This window comes from Lates calcarifer, linkage group LG3 (genome assembly GCF_001640805.2).
Source record: "Lates calcarifer isolate ASB-BC8 linkage group LG3, TLL_Latcal_v3, whole genome shotgun sequence".
Taxonomy (NCBI): Eukaryota; Metazoa; Chordata; class Actinopteri; family Centropomidae; genus Lates; species Lates calcarifer.
The window spans coordinates 19,921,427-19,927,044 of record NC_066835.1 but is presented as its reverse complement, the minus strand read 5'-3'; the positions used below and the strand labels follow the sequence as shown (position 1 = coordinate 19,927,044).

At 38.3% G+C, this 5,618-nt stretch overlaps 1 long non-coding RNA gene across 1 annotated transcript; it reads right to left on the bottom strand.

The window, feature by feature from the left end:
• Nucleotides 1-2,829: 2,829 nt before the first annotated feature.
• LOC108881895 (uncharacterized) lies at nt 2,830-3,199 on the bottom strand. Its single transcript, XR_001960699.2, has 3 exons — nt 3,161-3,199; nt 2,974-3,003; nt 2,830-2,879 (listed from the first exon to the last, which is right to left on the bottom strand). It is a non-coding gene; the product is annotated as an uncharacterized LOC108881895 (long non-coding RNA).
• Between the last annotated feature and the right edge of the window lie 2,419 nt (nt 3,200-5,618).

Here is a 5,618-nt window from a genome sequence, read left to right as displayed (position 1 = left end):
TCAATTGTAAGCATTCAGACTTTCATGCCACCCACACATACACTTTGTCAACAGTGCTACTCACAGCATCCCTGCTCATGAACTGTTCTGTATAAAATCACAGTGTTTGGCTTTAAGTCACTGATCTTTCCATTCCCAGCTATTTTCATTTGCATCCCACTGTGTTACAAAGCCTGTATTCAAAAACACTCCAGTGTATGTTTCTTTTGTGCTAATGCTACAAATGTCTTTAACTTAGTTTTTCCTCCTTTGTTGATACAGTAAATTGAGTTTCTCAGAAAACACACACTCCAGAAAACAGCAGCTTTATGTGTTTTTGTGATTCTTATCCAATGAGCATGACAGGATCAGGAGTGCATTAATAGCATGAATGGCCCTAACTAGTACCAAACAAAAAAGCATGTATTATTATTACTTAAATCAGAAACAGTAACAGTGCTTCATATCCTGTTATGTTACACTAAAGACAACAGCACTCTCTCATACAGGTGATTGTGTTTTAGGAACAGGTTTGGTTGCTGATTGTTTGCTTCCTTTTATAAAGTGGACAAATGTTGTGTGACGTGACATTTCATTTGTTGCACTGTAAAATCAAAGATGGGCATTTTATGTGCAAAGAACAACAATGGGTTCAGTTGTCTTAGACTGTTGGACTCATAACATGGATTGATAAGATGACGATGAACAACACTATTTTACTTCATACTGTAAAAGTGGTGTATCTTACTGGGAAAAGGTTATTTTTTATGTTGTTTACATGCATCACACTTTCATCTAATTTTCAAACGTTGCTTGTCTTCAGTCAATATAGAAATAGAGCAGAGATCCAATTGAAAACCAAAAGCTCATGGGCACACACAGTTCAAAGAAAAAAAAAAAAATACTCAGTTTTTTAGCACCAGTAATCCAAGACAAATTCCTTGTATGTTTACCTGGCAATAAAGTCTGATTCTGAAGGTAACTATCCAAATCTAGGACAACAATTGCTTAATTATGTAGTCATGCAAAGTGAGTTGTAAATGTGTGAACCTGAGCAAGGACACTTCATTATACTCTCAAAAAAGGGAGCAGGGACTCAGAGGTGAATGATTTCCACAGACAGACTTTCTCCTGCAAGCAGAGTGAGAGCGAGAGCAAATCTGTAAAAGTAAAAATGTTCCCACTGCTCTGACCAGTGTATTATGGATATATAATGTGTTTTCTAATGTGATTGCATTTATTGTAGCAACTCTGCAACCTCACAAACCACCTACTAGACAGGAAATGCTGGTACAGATAAAATCAACAAAGATGATCACTGACATGAAATAAGATTAACATGCTTCCTAATCCTCTATGAGTAATCTCTTTGGTAGCATATGTCTCTGGGCCTTTGTAGTTTTATTACAAGGGTGTAGCCATTCTGTTTGTTTACTGCTACAGGAGAAGAGTGACGTGTACTCAGCCGGACAAACTGCTGGGCTCAGGTGTGAAAGTCTGGCTTTTTGTTCCATTGTCTCTCATGTTTATCTCCTCCACAGACAGATGTGCAAAACCATCACATCAGGGACCTTTAAAAGTCTAAGTGCTGTCACTTATAGAAAGACCCATATCCAAAATGGTTCATTCATTCTAACATCAAATAGCTGCACATTTTGCTTAATACTCAGATAAAGTAATAAACTAGAACTGCATTTAAGTCTGAGGGAAGCCACTAACTTAATTTGATGATTGGATTTTCTCATCTGTGTAATCACTTACAGAGATAAGAGTAAAATTTTAGATTTTTAGGCTGGTTGGAGATTTATTTCTGTCCTGCCATTAAAGACATGAAATAAAATGAAAGCTACAAGTCAGTGTCAACATGAATGAAGTTACTGTACCTGTGTGTCATGTCTGTTGACTGGATCAGCCAGTGTCAAATACGACTTCCCAGAAAGATTGGAAACCTTGTCCTGGAATTAAGATTGCTTTTAATGAAGGATGATCTTCTGTTTGGGGATTAGTCTCATTTGTAACAGCACGAGGAAAGAAGATCTGTCCAGATGGTATAGATTAGGGGTTACATTCTGTTAACTGTCTAAGAGCCTTTTAAAAAAAAAAAAAAAAAAACACATTTCTTACTTTCAGTCAAGGCTAGGTGAGTGAGATCCAAAACTGTTTTACCAGGCTGGACTAGTGTTATATTGTGCCATCTACCGACCATTTCAGGTCACTACCTTTCAGGGTATTGAAATATAGTGTTATGTCGCCATCTAGTGGCCACCAAGTTGAACAAACGATTTACAATAAATGACATGCGCGGTTCGTTTCCAGTTACCTGTAACGTTAGAGATCAGTGAGAAAATGTCACATGCAGCTTTATTGTAGATAAGTGGCAGTGCTCGAGGTGCATGAGCCTCTGACATGTAGCAACCAAACCTCCCCTTGTCATATACAGTCAACAAGTTCAAATAACTGAAGCAAGACAGACGTGGTTCCGAAAGAAAACTAATTTATTGATTAATGAATGACTGGAAGTGTTCTGTGGAAGGAATGGAAATTCTGAAAATTAATCAGAGCTTTATGAAGCTTTAGCAAAAGATTTTAGTTACTTTATATTTGACAACGTTATTTATCTTATCTTTAAAAAGAACTTCCAGTACAGTAATGCAAAATTACTATAGGGAAGGGAAGAAGTGGGCACCCACCACACATATGCACACAGCAACTGGCAATCACAGCAAATAGGTGTAAAATATGTCCCAGTGCTCTATCCACTACAGTCAGTGAAGGGAACCACACTAAAGTGCCTAGCCCCCACCAAGGCCAGCAAACAGCTCCACTAAAGGGGGGGGGGGGGGGGGGGGGGGGGATAATAATAATACAGCAAACCAAAAGGCAAAACAGCAGCTGAAAACCTAAAATACAAGAAACGCATGTTAACAAGTTTAACATTGTAATAATTTTTCAAGTGTTAGTCATAGGCTGCTGACAAATGAGGATAACCCATACCTTGCCATAAAAGCACACTGGCTAATCAACCTTCAGGGATCGACACAGACACCAGTATGACCAGGCAAACCAGCAAAACAAGAGACAGAAGACCCAGGCAGGAAAACAAGTACAATTCAATTGCAAAGTTCTTCAAAAACATTAAACATCCTTAAACTTTTAACAATCTTTTAAAGGCTTCACCTACCACAGAGTGAGAAGGACCATGGGGCAACCTGGAGGCAGAGAAAGCAAAGAGAGTCCATGTTCCCACAGGTGCTTTAAATACCCTCCAACTAATTAGGGGGGCCAGACCTAGGAGGAGCTGAGGGTTCTCTGGGGGTATGTTCACAGGAATGCATGTTCACATGCAACCTGAACAGTGTTCCTAATACATATATATATATATATATATATATATATATATATATATATATATATATATATATATATATATATATATATATATATATATATATATATATATTTATATATATTTACTACTAGTTCAACTGGCAATTGTACATGTAAAAGTACTCCTCAGTTATACCACCATGTGGGCCAATACAATATGAAATTATGAATGAAAACATGACTGGTAAAATTACAGCTCAAAATTACATAAAATGTTACAAAAACTAAACAGGACATGTTAAATGGATTTTGTCCCCAACAGATTAAAAAGGGATTTTTAATGGTCAGAACCAAAAGTAAAACCTGACTGTTGTTTTAAGACAAACTTAAAAATTGTGAATCTATCCTTTAAAATATTCTGGAAGACATTCTGGTCTAATGTAAGGTTATACTGTAGTTAAAGTCACAGTTAGCTATAATTTAACATAAAACAAACACAGCCTGGGTGATTCCACATGGCTCTAAATTGATCATAGATATTACTGGATAAAATAATTTCTTATTTTGTCCCACTTGAGGGCACTCGAGATCTATCGTTTATATCTTTTGCCAAGACTTATGCCAGTCGGTTTACAGTGGCTGGTTCACCAGACTGAGACGGAGTTACAGGAAATCACATGGTTGCCTGGTTTTGCCTGAGATACGCACATGGGGTGCTGTTGTTCTTCCTGATGCTCTTCATCTCTCTGTTTTAAGTAAATTATGTCACTCTCCCACCCACCATACTGCACTGAAACTGACATCATGGGAATCTGTCCGACCTGGTTTCAGTACAGTTTTATGGTAATAAGAGAGACCGGTCCTGTAGCCGAAAATCAAACGCTTCAATCCCTTCAACCTGCCAGTTTAGGAGTTCACACACAAGATAACAAAGTCTCTGCATTTTGATTCCCCTGCTAAAATATACAGATCTTACACAATATGTCCAGTGACTGATGCATCCAAAAATAAATCACAATCAACCAGTGTAACTCCCACTATGTCACTATGTTAATTCCTTTTTTGGTGGGTTCTGCTGTGCATTCATGTGGCCCTGTTGTCACATATATGTCTGTGGTTTCCTGTTAATCTATAGATACCACAAGAGCTCATAGAACACAAAATCTATACCAACCAAGAACTGAAACCCTGCTACATAACAAATCTGATTATAACCACCTCTTAAACCAATGTGGTTTGTGTCGTTGGCAGTTTTCAGCACAGTTGTTTTCATGTTTTCTTTTGCAGGACTGTTTTGTGGTTCCCACCAGATGTCAGTCGAGAGCAACGTTTCTATCCTCTGCTGGAGAATCCCCTAACTTTAGCCTATCTGCCAGGCAGGGTTTCCAAGAAATCACATGGCTGTTGATAAAAGTGCCAAACACAGCCAACCGCGGCGCTGTTACACTGCTCAGGGTTGGTGTGTGTTTCTGTTTGTCCAATTCATTTGACTTTTGTTCTGAAGCCGGGACTTCCCTCCACTGATCATGTGGTGTGTGTTCATTACCATCAACTTGGGAAATCACACATTAACTGCTTGATGCCTCGTTAGTAATCTCTAAAAACTCTTGCTGTATTTAACGTTGCAATTGTCACACTCCCCAGGGGAAGTTAGGGGATTCACAAAATAACAGTGGGGGTTTACCTGGCTATAAAACAATACAATACTCTCCCTGGCTCAGTTTAATGCCTGCACAGTGGTTTTATCTGGCTACTATTACCACAAGTAAAACAGTATATCCATAACAGCGTCATGTGACACTCCAGATCAGACATATTAATTCAGTAATAACTCATTTTTCATACATCAGTCACACAAACTGAGGTGAGGAGAAGCTGCATCAGTGTCAGTTTTGTTGCTTCAGTTTCTTTATTACTTTTGGTTTAGAGAGAACAGAAGCAAGTTTTATGTTACAGTGAAGCTAATCTGTCAAGTGACTCATTTTCTCTCACTTCTGAAAGACTTTAATTTTGGGATCAAGCAGGATCTGTACAGTTATAATAATCCTCTGTCTGTTACTTTACCAACCATTTTAAGTGTTCAAACTATGTAACAGGCTTACAGACCTAATACAGGGATGGCTATTTTCATGACTTGTTTATTAAAGCAACAATAGGAGACCTGTGTAGGCGACCTGGTCCTTTGGCACTGGTAAAACCTGTTTTGAAACAATTAAGGCCTGGTAGAGGGAGATGATACCTTGCAATTGAAACAACAGGTTTACTAGAAAACTCTCCATCAACAGCCACTCGCTGGCAGCCCATCTGACAGC